General features: G+C 37.0%; 1 protein-coding gene and 1 long non-coding RNA gene across 4 annotated transcripts in view; one reads left to right on the top strand and one right to left on the bottom strand.

Annotated features, from left to right (window-relative positions):
* Nucleotides 1–16,012, bottom strand: part of LOC122201112 (disks large homolog 2-like) — a 1,368,059-nt gene that overhangs the window by 266,687 nt on the left and 1,085,360 nt on the right. The window lies entirely within an intron of this gene.
* The window catches only part of LOC122201120, a 46,894-nt gene that overhangs the window by 27,072 nt on the left and 3,810 nt on the right, over nucleotides 1–16,012 (top strand). Inside the window, exon 2 of the long non-coding RNA XR_006194088.1 lies at nucleotides 8,930–9,052. This is a non-coding gene — a long non-coding RNA (uncharacterized LOC122201120). The remainder of the gene's footprint in view (nucleotides 1–8,929; nucleotides 9,053–16,012) is intronic.

Raw genomic sequence — 16,012 nt, 5'->3', positions numbered from 1 at the left:
GCTAAGTTTATAATTGGAAGAAATTTACCCTGAATTATCCAAATGACTATCTTAATTTTCTACCAGTAGACTATCTTAGAAAAATACTAGCAGCAAAAAACATTTATTAAAATCAATGTTGGGGCATCTGGGTGGCTCAGTCATTTAAGAGTGCAACTCTTGATTTCGGCTCAGAGCATCATCTCGTGGTTCATGAGTTTGAGCCCCGCACTGTTAGTGCAGAGCTTGAGATTCTCTCTCCCTCTCTCTTTGCCCCTCCCCTGCTCATGCATTCTCTCTCTCTCTCTCTCTCTCAAAATAAATAAATAAACTAAACAAAAATCAATGGTGACTTATTTTAAATGGGAGAGGGGAGAGTTTCTAACATTAACTTTTTTTTTTTTAATTTTTTTTTAACGTTTATTTATTTTTGAGACAGAGAGACAGAGCATGAACGGGGGAGGGTCAGAGAGAGAGGGAGACACAGAATCTGAAACAGGCTCCAGGCTCTGAGCACTCAGCACAGAGCCTGATGCGGGGCTCGAACTCACGGACCGCGAGATCGTGATCTGAGCCGAAGTCGGACGCTCAACCGACTGAGCCACCCAGGCGCCCCTAACATTAACTTTTTAATGAGTGTCTACTGTGTTATAAACACTCATTTATAAATACTCATTGAAAGACAGTGGAGTTCTTGCTTTACATTAAATGTCAAGTATATTTAATGAGAGGATTTGAAATACAAATAATGAATCTGACTTCTGTCTTGCTTAATTATGTTTATTTGCTGTGTTGAAATGTTCTACATTCAGGACATTATAGAGAAGCAGCACATCTGTTAATTAAAGTTGGCAAATGGCAGGAGTAACGTTTATCATTTGCACTGAAAAGGTAAAGGGCTCTTGTCATGGCTGCTGCTAAATAAAACAAGAGTCTCTTGAGAAAGATCACATTCCTTTCCTCACTTTGGTGTCTGCCCTGCTGGCTCCTGATTTGGTGATTAGAGAATGGGAAGACCAGTGGTTAAGGGCCTTACTTGTGATTGCCAAAATGTGTCAAGGAAGAGGTATGAGTGTTTCACTGAAACACAAGACACAAGAGGAAGGATTCACAGGAAAATAGTTCACTCTGGCTAAAAGAAGCAAAGAAAGCACAGAGTTTGATGTGAGATAGATACAGGGACAATGTTGACAAAGTCTAGGCCCAGGATGGAAAAGATGCAATTAACACCAGTGATAATTTAATTTGTAATTATTTATTCTTCTAATTATAATAATAGCTGTCAATAAAAAAGGGGAAAAATTAATTTGCTTCCAGAAAAATGTAATAATACATTGGGTGAGTACTAGAATATATTTCTAGCTGCTAAAAACTAGGATAGTTTACATGTCAGGTCTGTTTGTTCATGAGAAAATTTAAATGAATGTTGCCTATGATTAACGTTCAAAATGTAAATTATTATATTGTAAGATCTTATCTACTTTTACCTTATTACAAAGAAGGTAATTTTATATACATAAAACAACATTTATTTAATGTAGCTTGTTAAAATAAATACAGTAAAATTAACTAAAAAAGAATACAATTTTTTTTTACCAATTAATATATTTAACATACCCAGCATAAATTACGTATTGGATTAGAGACTGTAAAACTGAAACTACTCAAAACTGAGTCTCACTGGATACTGAGAATATGGGATGCTTATCAGAATTCAAGTCAGTCCAGTGGATGAGGTTCATAAGCAAGCAGCAAATACCAGGTATGAAGATGATGACAACTGGGTTTGCAACTGAATATTCTCAAATATATAAATAAAAATGCACACACACACACACACACACACACACACAGCATTGTTAATGTAATAGACTCTATGCATCTAGAAAGCACATTTAGATTTCTAAACAATGGATCTATATAAGGATAATCTATTACCTTTCCAGACTCAACAAATAAACAAATTCAATGGTCATTGATAAGATAGATTAATGGAGCACATATTAACTGGCTAGGAGACTGAGGCCTTGTAATAAATATGTAAGTGGACATGAAAGGGTTAAACACACAAACCCTACAGGTCAGGTATTAGGTCATTTAGACATTAGAGACAACTCTGCTTCTGAGAGGAAGGGGGACAGAGAGAGACAGTGAGGCCACAGGAAATGACTGTAGTGAAAATATTCTTCTGGGTAAGGAAGAGCTGTAGAGGAGAGACTCTCCTGCTGGCACACAGAAGGGATCAGGTTCTCTTCCTACATGACGTCAAGGTTATCTATGCAAGTGTTTGCTCCCACGGTCTCAGCAGCAGAAAAAGAAGTGTTTAGTCATGGACAGCTATGATGGAAATTTCAGCACAACGAGAAGAGAGAAGGTCATAACTGCTCAATTCTCTAGACCGCACTGTCTGTGGGACAGCAAACAGATAGTGCTATGCAGACATGGCAGTGAAGTGCAACTCAGTCTACATATCCTTTGAATTTACACATGAAAGCTGAGAATTATGTGTAGTATATGTGTCTGGGAAACAGACTGGCACAGAGACAGAGAAAAGTAGGAAGATATTGGAGAGGCCAGCCCTGGCTCAGAACCAAGACAAAGGTGACTGATTCCTTCAGCCAATAAAGGCAAGGCACTTCAGCAATCACCAGAAAGGGGGTGCAGTAGTTAACATCAGAACCTCACTGCAGTTATAGTTCCAGGGGAGCCGTATATTTTGTACTTTGCTAGATACTGGCAATTCCCCAGACACCGGTCCTCAGATCAGCCAAAGTCTTCAAATTAGCAGGTAACATTTTAGCCTATAAGAGCTGTCCTGCCAACCCTTCCCACTAGAGAAAGGGACAAAAGACAGATTATTTTTCCAATCCTTTCCTTTCTGGCAAAGGACAATTATTTTCCCAAGAGCCTTCCATTGTCTTTCCTGCATTCCCCCCGCCCCCCACCAAAGCCATTATTAGTATTTTTTTTTTCTCATAGTGAAGCATGGGAGTTACATAATTAAGGATGAGAAGAGAATAAGACTGTCCTAAAATGTGGATTTGGGTGATCAGTAGGCTCTCTTACTAGTTAAAGGTTTATTCCTATACATCCCTTTAACAAAATTACAAATTACTACAAGCCATGGACTTTCACAGTTAGGCTCAAAGAATTGGAAATTAATTTGGAAAATATCAAGGTTCTACTGCATATATTTTTGCTCCTGTAAAGATTAAACTGTGTCATTCACTCCTCAGCATGTTTAGTTTTCAACCCATCCTTTGGTTAACTTAATAAACTCTAGAGACAAAAGAGTACTTCCAAGCATCATTATGGAAAGGCACCATCCACTTAGAGTTAGCTGAGATAACCCACACTTTAAGTGCCCAGAGTGAAATCCAGAAAGCACACCATACTTCAGAGCCATGCCTAACAGGGGCCTGTCACTGCCTGTGTGGGCCCATGTTTCTTTTTCAGACGTGAACTTAACAGTGCTTTGTGTGTTAAAGAGGACAAACAGCTATTCACGTGTAATTATATAATTGCTAAGTACATAATATTGCCAAATGCATTTATTTTTAGTAAATGCTTCAAAAGGCTGAGATATGTGGCTAACTTCATAATTTCTGTGTTAAAGAAAACAAACAAAGCAGCAATAAAAAAATATGAAGAAACATCATAATTTTAAATCCAGGCTCTGAAGCTGGACTTTCTGGTTTGAGTCCTGAGTCTTCCTCTTGTGAGCTGTGAACCTGAGCAGACTGCTTTACATCTCAGATTCCTCATCTGCAAAAGTAGGTAATAACTCATAGGGTTCTGGTGATGATTAAATGAGCTAATATGTACAAAACACTGAGACAGTATCTGACACCATAGAAAGCACTCAATAAATGTAATGCAAAATAGTTTTGAACATAAACAAATAGAAATATTTCCTATCTCTATAATCTAATACTGGGACCATAATACTGAGTCAGCATCCTAAGGGAGCCTTAGAGTTCATTCTTAACTAGAAAATATAATGTGTATAACAAAACAACTGTTATATTTAGCCATTCAGCTTTCTTCAGCAAGTATTTATTGAGCATATACTTTGTGTCAGACTATGTCTTAGGCCCTACAGATACATAAAGTACTAGTACAGAAATATAAGTGATATATTCTATATTAAACATAAGGTACATGTGTGGCAAATGTACCTATGCTTATAATTATCATCATCTCTCCCATTTACTGAGCATCTATTTTGTGCCTGGTTATCTACCAGGAGGTTCTGTCTGTATTATCTTGCTTATATAACTTACTTTTGAGGTATTATATGATCCTCATTTTCATCCTGAGGATACTGAGGCTCTGAAAGTTTAGACATTTTTCCCAAGATCTGTACAGGAAGTGGGAGAGCTGGAATTCAAACCCAGGTTAGTTTGATTCCAGAGGTGGTGCTCTCATACTTTCTGACATTTCCTTGGCTCTTCTTGACTGAATTCCTATTAACTTACACATTTCAAACAATTTGGATTGAATGAGACTGTGTTATTCACAGTCTGAAGCTTTTTAAAGCTAGAAAGTCATCACTTAACAAATGATTATTTTTTGGTCCAGAGTGGCTCTACGGTACTTCTTACAGAGGTAAGCTAGGGACTCAAAGCAGGATCCAAGATGGCCACTAAAAGCATAATGATAGGGACAACCCATTGTGTTTGAAAGCAGTGTCTTTAAACAGAGGTTGAAATAAGAAAGTGGAGTCTTTCAAATACTGGGGACAAAGGGGCAGGTACCGTAAATAATTTGTGAGTATCAGAACCAGAGATTCTGTGATGGTGTTAACCCTAGAATTTTCTAAGGGAGCTAGTTTCATGAAAGGTTTGCAGGGCTTCTTGGAGAGTTTCTCTGACCACATACATATCCACACCACACACACACACACACACACGCACACACACACACACACACCACTCTCACATGTTCTCCATCCTCATCAGACAGAAAAGTTGGAGCCAGGTCATCTGTACTTGAATACTGATCATGATGTCTGCTGTCACTATTGACTTTGGTCGATACAAAAGAGAAAGCTAACAACTGTGTCCACCAACTATTACTCAAGGATATAATTAGTATAGAATTTAGGTTAGAAAATGGCTATATGGAGGTAACCATAAAAAGATCCAATTTCAAATAAAATTTTTGCTGATTATAAACTTTTCTTATTTTGGGAGAAAGATTCTGCAGTTCTTAATAAAAAATTCTGTAGCCTAACTGGTCTCTTTGCTTCCCATCAACTATGCCTATAACTATTAGACTAATCTTCCAGTAGACTAATCTGCTATTTTTGTTGGTTTTCACTAGGATATAGTAAGCCTTCTTAGTCTGTCATTTAATGCTGCCGACTCTTACGCATGATACTCCTTTCCACATTTAAGTTCTGGTCACTACTTCCAGTGTGTGTGGGTTTTCCCCATACTACCAAGAAGTTTTCCAACACCAACTGGGTGTCTTACAATTCAACTCAATTCTGACACTCTACCTGGAGATAGCATCAGGTTATTGATAATAATTATTAATAATATATTAATAAATCATTAAATACATGTTATTAATTCTAAAGTAATTATATTTAATATATTAGTAATTATAATATTAATATATTATGAATTAAATGTTAATGATAATTAATAGTATGACTAAGGGTTCAGTTCTGTCCTCTATTTTAGACACCAATACCAAGTACAGGTTGCTAACTATATTTCTAACTGACTGGCTATAAATAGAAGTTCTCACAACCCCCTCCTTGGGTTTGATTAATTTGCTAAAGCTGCTCAAAGAATTCAAGAAACCAGTTTACTCACTGGATAACTGGTTTAGTACAAGAGACATCAAAGGATTCATATCAACAGTGAGATGAAGGGGTTTCCTTTTTTTTTTTTTAATGTTTATTTATTTTTGAGAGACAAAGCATGAGCAGGGGAGGGGCAGAAATAGAGGGTGACACAAAATCTGAAACAGGCTCCAGGCTCTGAACTGTCAGCATGGAGCCCAATGCGGGGCTTGATCTCGTGAACTCGTGATCATGACTTGAAGTTGGACGTGTAACTGACTGAGCCACCCAGGTGCCCCCAGATGAAGGAGTTTCTGTCCTCATGGAATTTGGGACATTGCACTGTGACACTGTGAAACATTCTGGTTTACAAACCTGGAAGCTGTCCCCAGTCCTTTTGGGTTTTTATGAAGGCTTCATTACATAGGAATGATTTCTTAAATCTTTGGCCATTAGGGATCGACCTCAATCTCCAGCCCCTTTTCCCATCCTGGAGATCAGGGATAGGACTGAAATTTCCAACCCTTGAATCACATGGTAGGCTCCAGTGGGCAGCCAATCCCCTCAAGCTCGGGCTAAAAGTCACCTCATTAACATAACAAAAGAAAACGTTTTAAGGGTTTTAGGAGCCTTTTGCCAGAAAGTGGGAGGAAGACCGATGTATTCCTTCTTATAAATCACAATCACATACATTGTATTCAATTACTACCAAAGAAATGCCCTGCTGGTCAGTCCCTCGGTGGACCCGAACCCTTGATCCTTGAGTTTACCAGCCACATCTCCTTTCTACAACTTTACAGATCTAGGCTCAGGCTGTTTCCTCTTATTATTTAATCACATTTATCCAAATCTCGCTGGTTTATAGCACAGTACAGTATGAATGAAATCATACATGAGTCATACATGAAATCCAGCTTTTCCCCTTAATGGCTGGGTGGTCTGGGGTAGATTACTTAGTCTCTCCAAGTCTGTTTTCTAATCCATAGAATGAAGAGAATGCAGGTATGTATCTCAGAGGCCTGTTTGAAGATTAAAGAGAACAATGTATGTATCTGTTTAGCTCAGTGTTTGGCATATAAGGGCTTAAATAAAAGTAACTTAAAAAAAATAAATATCACAGTTTCAATTCTACTTCTTATGCTGATCACTCTGATTTTGATTATATCTTTCTCCTCTTTACTCATAGTACTGCCTGCAATTGTATCATTTATATAGTTTCCTAGGCTGTTTATCATTTTGTAACATTATATACTTTTTAAGTTTATTTATTTATTTCCAGAGAGACAGAGACAGTGTGAGTGGGGGAGGGGCAGAGAGAGGGAGAGAGAATCCCAAATAGGCTCTGTACTGTCAGCACAGAATCTGATGTAGGGCTTGAAGTCACAAGACAATAAAATCATGACCTGAGTCAAAACTGAAAGTTGGACGCTTGACCAACTGAGTTACCCAGGCACCTCTGCAACATAATATTTTTATGGATAGAAGTGCTGACCTTTTGGTGGAGAAGAAACCATAAAATAGATGCTCTCAATGGCCACAGAGAAAATATACTTCACAGGACATGTCCATTTATTTTCATTGATTGATTGAGTGGTTAATTGATTGCTACATTTACTAGTTAAGTACATATGCATTGAGTATCTCATATATTCCAGACACAGAGATAAATCAGAATGATTCTGGTTTAAAGGAGAGAATAAGAAGTACATAAATTATTCTTATGCAAAAATCATAGTGTCTATATGGATAAAGCACAAGGATAGTTTCAAAGACAGAAAGACAGTAACTAGGGAGCTGTACCGAGGAAGAAGCCTTGAGTGTTCTTGAAGGACAGGTTGTATAAGGTGATTGGGAGCTAAGAGGTATGAAGTGGATGGCTGAGTGGCGGAGGGTACATTCTAAAACAAGGCACATGCAGGAGCACACTCTTGGGGTTGGAGAGAGCAAGTACCCAGGGTGAACAGCAAGGGAACGTCAATCATGTGGGGGCACTGAAAAGCTCTTTTCAAAATTCACATGACCCTCTGGGGCTTCCCTTTAATTAACACAACTGTGACTCTGGAGACTTTAGTAAATGCCTTTGCTTTCCAGCTGTTTTTATTGATTTTTGGTTGTAGGACTTTGATTTTCATGGGTCCTCCCTGGATTCATTGTTCAACAAGTTACATCATGCCCTTGTCCTGACACACTACCTATTTCTTTGAGAAGTGATTGCCCTCTCTTGGAGAGGTTCCTGTTGACACAAAATTTTGAAATGTCATATGGGACCTTGGAGTGTTTTGTGCTCATAGTGAACAGTAAAATTTATACCTGTAGCTGAGGTGGACCAGCCAAACTGCTGTTTTTCACTAGGAAGGTTCTCTAAAGGATACCCAGGAACCCAAATTAGTAATGACAACATTGATAGTAATTACAGGTTAGTCCAGCTTTGTCCCAGATCAGAACCCACAAGCAGGCATTAGAAGGGGAATCCTGAAGTTCTTGAAGATGTTCTATTGAATCATCTCAGCATGGATAATATTGAGATGATTTGTGATTTTTGGAGGGCAGAGAGGATATACTGACTTTCCATGCAAGTGTGATTTCTGTTCTTTTATCTAAACTCTACAGCATTGACAGTGCTATTACTTAATCAACAAAGTCAATGCCTTTAAGACCTTGAGGTGGACAAAACCATCAGGATCTTCTTGTGAGTTCCTGAACTTCTGTGGACATGGTCAGTTCCTTTCATGATAATGACAATGGCGAACTTAAATACAGAGATTAAGTATTATTATGTGGCACCCGCTTAGAAATTTTGAAAATCTGGGTCAGGGTCTGTGATATGGTTTAGACCAAGTAGGTTATTTTCCTCTTCCCATCCACCAAACTGACTTTTTGAGCAGCAACCTTCCTGTCAACCCTGAAGGCAAAGCTCCCTAAAAAGGGCTTCCAATAATACCATTTTAGTAGCTTGGGACATCAGTTTTCATGCATGGTGTAATTTATTACCTGCTGATATGTCATTGTTGGTGGTGATATGTATTATAAAATGTTAGTAATTTTTTCAGGGTAGTAACTATATTCAAAGAACTGAAATTTGGTATTGGTTTTTAATAAATATGAATCAAGGTGGTTTTTATAATGACTTCATGCTTACAATCTCTTGCATTCCAGATTGCTTGCTTGATTAGGAATGGATGGAGTGATGTTATCATGAACGCATAGAAAGTCCCACAGAACATACAACCCATCTCACTTATGTCACAGCCCAGGGGGCATCATGTAACTATCCACCATGTGAGTTTCAGGGAAAATGTGAATAATCACCATATTTCATCAATTGTAAGACGTAATTTTTTCACATTTTTACATCTCTGAAAAAGAGATGCATCTTACAGTCAATGTCTATAGTCTTATAATCATAATAGGCAAGTTTTAAAAAAAAATTAATGAAATATAAAACAACACTGCATCTTATATTGGTTGCATTTTGATTAAAGGTTAATTACTCCAGGACCCCCAAATTTCCACTCCTTGCTTGGAAATTTCTCTCCAGTCAGGCTCATTGGTCACTAAAATACTGCCTTCAAAGTTAGTCTTCCTCTCTCTCTGGGAGTATATAAGTATATATACTTATATATATTAATAATTATTATTAATTATTTTTGAGAGAGAGGGAGACAGAGCATGAGCAGAGAAGGGGCAGAGAGAGAGGGAGACATAGAATCCAAAGCAGGCTCCAGGCTCTGAGCTGTCAGCGCAGACCCAGACACAGGGCTCGAACCCATGGACCACGAGATCATGACCTGAGCTGAAGTTGGATGCTTAACTGACTGAGCAACTCAGGCACCCCACTAGTCCTTTTATATTAATAACTCATTTTGAAATATATCGAGTGTTTATTTTATATCAGATCTCATATTCTTGTAAAATGTTTCCATTTATAAAATAGATATTATACCTAAGCCCAGAGCATTCAGAACAGAAGATAAGCCAATGCTTGCCAAGCGTTTGAGCAAGAGCCTCTGAAAACTACTTTGGTGGATTTTTAACTGTGGTTAAGTTATTTAGGAATGAGAGGTCATTTCTAAATAAATGGGAGTGTGCCTCACACCAGTTTATCTAAAATCACAATAATATCACAAAGCCAGAAACATACATACAACTAGGCATCGACTACCACACCTTCTAGGACAGGTGCAAAGCTGGGAAAACCAGAGTAGGGGGTGATGGTAGTAGGCAGTTTCCTGCCCTACTAACTTCAGCTCCTAGACCTAGAGAGTGCTGATATCTAGTAATTGTTCAATATATGGCCATTGCATGAATGACCACATCTAGTCAGTCAAAATCAGATAGAAGCAATCTGAATGAGTGGAGCTAAAGGGAAATGGAAATCACAAATGTCAGCCGCCCTTGAGGAGTGCATGGGGGAGGTAGAAGTCTAATGTCCCTGACCTTGCATTGGTTATGAGGTTAGATGGGAGTCACTATCTACCAATAACTAGGATTTATTATCTTCAAGGCACTATTCTACGAGCTTTACAAATATTAATTCATTTCACCTTCATAATAATTTTATAAAATAGCTACTATTATTATCTCCACTTTACTAATGAGGAGAAGCACCAAGAGCTTAAGTACCTTGCCCAAGGTCTCACAGCTGAAAAATGACAGATTTAGAAGTGGAACACAGGGAGGCTGGCTCCAGAATCTGTGCTTAGGCCACTCTACTACAGTGCCTCTTTATTTACCCAGCAGGTGCTCTGTAAATATTTTAGCCACTATAATCACAGCTCCTTTGAGGCCAGATGTGTGCAGTCTTCCCCAGCCTTGAAGAAAGACAAAGACTATAAAAAGTTAGGCTGGTGAGCCTGCCCTGTGAGTGTTGGCAGATAGGAAGGCATACATCCTGGATTTTACTTGGACATGATCCAGGTTTCTGGAAAGACCATTGAAAACTTTACCCCAAACTGCCTGTTCCATTATAGTATTAAAATGACATCTCCCTCCCTTCCACACCCCCACTTCCAGGCCAGAAAGAACTGATTGATGTTGGGGAAAATGTGCTGACTTTCTGTTTTTGTTTTGTTCTGTTTTGTTTGGTCCCTGGTGTTCAAAAAATGTAGCCTAAAGATAGCTCTAGGGAAATTTTCATAGTTAGATGTCAACTTAATTCTTGTATCAGAGTGTTTAAAACAATTCTTAGAAAGTCTCTATTTTCTCTCAAATTTTTGGGATTGAAAATTAACACCTTAATAGGACACAGAATCAACAGCAAATATTTTTTTCTAAAATTACTGTTAAATAAAGGTTAAATTAACTGAAACACTTAGAGATAGCAGACTTGTTTAGTAAATTCTCCTGATGTCTTAGTTTCTGTCTTAAAAAGGAGAAAAGGAGACCTAATCATAACCTTATTATTTTTTTAAATATTTTTCTTTTGAGATTTAAACTCCATACAAATGCTACTTTAGACATCAAAATACTGACTCCCGCATTGTTGTTTTATATCCAGAGAAGAAAAGGTTTTTAATTTGGGCTTCGCTTTGAATAGAAACCACAAAACTGTCCATTTGTGCATGATAGACTCCATCTGGACCCTGGTACCTGCCACTAACAACATGCCTTTAGTTGTAGCAGAGAGGTTAGAAGTTTTCCAAATACAGGATTTAAATTTGGTATGTAGTCAGATTCCTCAGACAAACATGGAAGTCAAATAGATCTTGTTTTTTTCCAGCCTTTGAGAGTGGGATGTCTTTGCTCCCAGTGACTAGCAAAGGGCCAGAACAAAGGAGGAACGATAAATATATTATTGGTTTTTTTCCAGCTGGATAGAGATAGGAAAGTATTGCCTGACCCTACCATGGAAAGCAAAGGTAACAGAATTATGATTGAAATACACACTCTGAAGTGATAGAGCAGGTTTGCCTGGGCTGCAGATGTGAGCAATAAATGACAAGTAAGCCCATGTGGAATCTTGAGGCCATTTGGTAGTATATAAAGTCTATTTCGCTTTCCTCGGTATCTGGATGGTGGCAAATGCTATTATCATATTTTCTTTTTATAAACAAAATGGGTATTAGGATTAATCTCAGCAGATTTTACTGAATGTTGTTGTCGGTTTGTTTGGTTTTTTTTTTGCAATGAATTATGAGGTAATCAATCCTGTTTGTGTCTGGTATTTCTTTGTGTTCCATGGCAATGCTGGATTGTGTTCTTTCTTCTTATCAGTTTGAAAAATGAGGAAAAACGAAACTGTGCCTGTCTTTAATTCTGTTATCAACAATTGAGGGAAAACATATGTGCTATGTATTTTGCCAAGGCTCTATTTTGTAAATAAACTGTCACTGGTAATTTTGGGGAGTGTTTCTGATTCATTACTAGCAATGATGCTGCATATTCTTTTTTAGAACCTTACTTTCTGACACATATTTCCTTTTGACTCTTTCATCATCTTCTATAATTTCCCAACATTCTTCTTTATTTATAGTAAATACAATTATAATTCAATGTGCTATAAATACTACTGTTGAATACCTATTCTGTGCCTAACACTGTTCTGGTTGCTGAAGATAAACTAATAAAATAAAGCAGTCAAGGTTCTTATTTTCATGGAGCCTATTTTCAAATGGGAGAATACCATAAGCAAACAAATAAGATTGATAAGTGCTATGGAGAAATTTAAACAAGCTATTGTTTTAGTAGCGTGCTATCATGGCCAAGAACAGGGACAGTACAGTCAGACCAGGGGTTGAATCACAGCTCCAACACTACCTTGCTGTGTGATCCAAGTCATTTTAGTCTTTCTGTGCCTTGGTTTCTTCATCTGTAAAATGGGAACAATCATAGCCCTGACCTCAGAAGCTTGCTTTAGGGATTATATGGTTATATAGGGAAAGCACTTAGAACAGTGCTTGGCATATACTGGGCACTTTACATCATTAGTTTTCATTATTTTAGTAGTTAACATTTACTGAGCACTTTCTATGAGCCAGGAATTATGATTATGATGTATTCATCAAATTACCATATAAAGAATGCATTATTAACTCCTTTTCACAGTTGAAGGATCTAAAGGTCAGAGAGGCTAAATAACTTTCACAAGATTAGGTAGCTAGCAAGTACCAGGAACATGTAAGACTTCTGCTCTGTCCTCAAACATCTGTCTGTCTCTCTTTATAAGAAGTAAGTTTTATTTTTTCCAAATATTTATTTTCTAGTGGCTTGGTGATTTAGTCTATTATATCCATAATCTCATGTTTGTGGCCAGAAAGATAATTCATATTTACTGATGAATTCATTTTTTCCTTTTAAATAATTATGCCTGTTTTGCTGCTACCTAAAACTAAGTTGTTCATTATGTTAACTACATATTTTATACACACTTGATGTTATTTTATTCAGATAGAATTCATTATCAACCAACTATGTTGCTCTTTAGAGGTTACATATACTTTTCTATGGCATTTGTACTTTTTACATTAAATGCTTTGTGTAGAGAGCTTTAGAAACTACTTCCATTTGTGATGTCCCAAATTTTATCCATTTAGTTGAAATTCAAAACTGTTACTATTTTTTGTAATGACCTTTTCAGATGTCTTTCTCCTCTTCCTAATCACAGTTCCATTTAAACCAAATGACATGCAGAAATCCTCACTTCAGTGGTAATCTGCTTTCTTTTTATATCCAGTTTTAAACCATAATCACCACTCTCTTCCTTCAATTGCTCAGACACTTGGTGTATTTTATTAAGCAGCCATCTTGCTAGATTTAGGAAAAGTGCTCTTTTAGAGCAAAGGAGAGTTCTAAAGCCCCAGGGCTTAGAACAATGTAGCTCCACAGATTCTAAGACTAAACATATAACACATTTAATGAGGCTTTGAAGAAAAAGTGCTATCAAATTCATGAACTTGGCTTATACTAGTTGTATAACCATGAACTTTTTCTCCTTTCTAAAGAAGTGGGGAAAAGGAGAGGGCAGTAACTGAGATCTTACTGTTGCCACCCCCCCCCCCCCCACCCCAAGATGTGGTTACCTACTGTCTTCATGTTTACCTGTGATTTTCTGAGTCCTTTGAACAAGTTCATTCCTTAACATATGTGAACATTTCAGGATAGTATAAAGCAAGAACCCTCTTTTGCCTCCATCTAACATTTATCATGTATTTTTATTATCATCATTTTATTATCATTTAGAAATAGTATCAGCCTCTCCACATGTCCCAACCCATTTTCAAGATTCTCACTAGCACCCAAATCTTTACTGATTGACTGAGTCATTCATCAAACATTTATTGACTGTCTACTATGTTCACTCCCTTCCCCCATGAAACTCATACTCTGTGGAGAGACTGGATGTTTGTTTACTTGAATTACAAGATTGAGGGAAAAAATGCAACAATATTAGACACTGAGCTGGCACGGAGGAAGCAGTGGTATTCTACTGGGGATGCAGTGGTGCAGCCAGGAAGGCTTCCTGGAGGAGATGATCTCTAGCTTGTTCTTTGATAGAAGAGTTTGTCAAGTACACAGAGGAAGAAGGGAATTCTGGGAAGACAGAAACTAAGTCACAGAGGATGAAACATCAAGGCCTGTTAGGTGACTTTGCAATTTGATGTCAGTAGAATATAAAGTATAAGGAGAGGTGTAGCTGGAGACGTGATTTTCCTCAGATATTTTATTTGTATCTTATTTGTGGTTTGTTCTAGAGTCTCAGGCTCACTGTAAATTTTTACTTTTTTGCTTTATAATTAGGAAACACAAAGCTATAGCATTGCAATGAGAAAACACAAATTGCGAGAGAAATTTCACATCTCAGAGAAAAGAACTACAATAATGCATACCTAATGTATCAATGTCATCAATAATCACAGAATGATCAAATAAAAGATCGACAAGAAAATCCTCTTTCTTTGCTTCCAATAAGAAGATTAAATATTCCTTCATCAGAAGACTATTTGGGAATGTTTTCTCCTGAATCTGGAAGAGGGTTGAAAATATTTGCTTTTCCTTAGCAGTTTTCTCTGCACATTCTCCCTGCCATGACCTCCCTGACACCACTCCCCCCAAAAATCTTCACAGCTTCATCTCTTTGGATTGAATCCCCTGTGTTTTGATGATGTTTGTGTACACATTCCACTTTCATTATTTCTCACTAATAGTTCCCCAGAAGAACTATTTCTCTTCAGTTTTATAGATAATTGTGTTTCTTTTAAATACACTTTGTGTTTCTGTTGCTTATTGCTAAGTTATAACATTGGGGGTTGTTACTAGAACTCTAACATTCCTCCATTTTCTTCCCAGAAGAATCTCCCATGATAAATGATACCTGTTTTTAAGAAATGCATATATGTAAAAGAAAACAAAAATATTTAAAATTTGGATAAAGTAGGGTATGATTATTTACATAACTAAGAAATCAATCACCTTATAAAAGAATCTTCTGAGTGACCTTAAAGAGGAATTTATGTATTCCCTATTACAAAATCAAGAAAGATTACAAATATCTTTATATGAAGATATCTATTATATGAAACTAGGTAATTCTTGCACATATTTCCAAGGCAATAGGGTGGCTTTAACCTTGATTATAGATCCCTTCAGACTCCAGTGACCTCTTTAAAGTATATTAAGTACTCCAAATTTTTCTAGGAAAAAAAACATACCAGTTAATAAAGAACAATTACATGAAGGTTTCTTTTGGAACTTGTGATCCTTGGCAATTTACATAGCACATTGGGTATTATGATAGTCACATTGAAAGAAAATCTAGTATTTATAAAATTATTTCTGTACTGGGAAAATATCCTAAGGCGTGAGAAATAGTGGTGCCTGGTTGGTTCAGTCTGTAGAGCATGAGACGCTTACTCTCAGAGTAGTGAGTTCAAGGCCCACATAGAGCTTACTTTAAAAAAAATAAATTAAGGCATGAGGAGCAGATATAAATGTTGCCCAACTCAAAAAGAACAATGTTTTGTTCCTTAACTCTTCAGGCTATTATGCATTCTCCTATTAGGATTTTTTTTTTCTCCTTTAAAACCTGCAAATAGGATTTAACTATATTCCTTTATGGTTTCAGTTTGTTTGTATTTAAAAAAATTGCTCATTAATTAAATGGCTGCCTAGAAGGGCAAGAGGAAATGAGGTTGAGTGGTTGAGAGGAAATGAGTAGAAGTAAGACTTCTCAGTGTATACCTTTTAATACTATTTTGATTTTTGAATCCATGTAATTATATTACTATTACAAAACAAAGTTAA

The sequence above is a fragment of the Panthera leo genome, chromosome D1 (assembly GCF_018350215.1).
Source record: "Panthera leo isolate Ple1 chromosome D1, P.leo_Ple1_pat1.1, whole genome shotgun sequence".
NCBI lineage: Eukaryota > Metazoa > Chordata > Mammalia > Carnivora > Felidae > Panthera > Panthera leo.
This window is presented reverse-complemented; position numbering and strand designations above follow the sequence as displayed.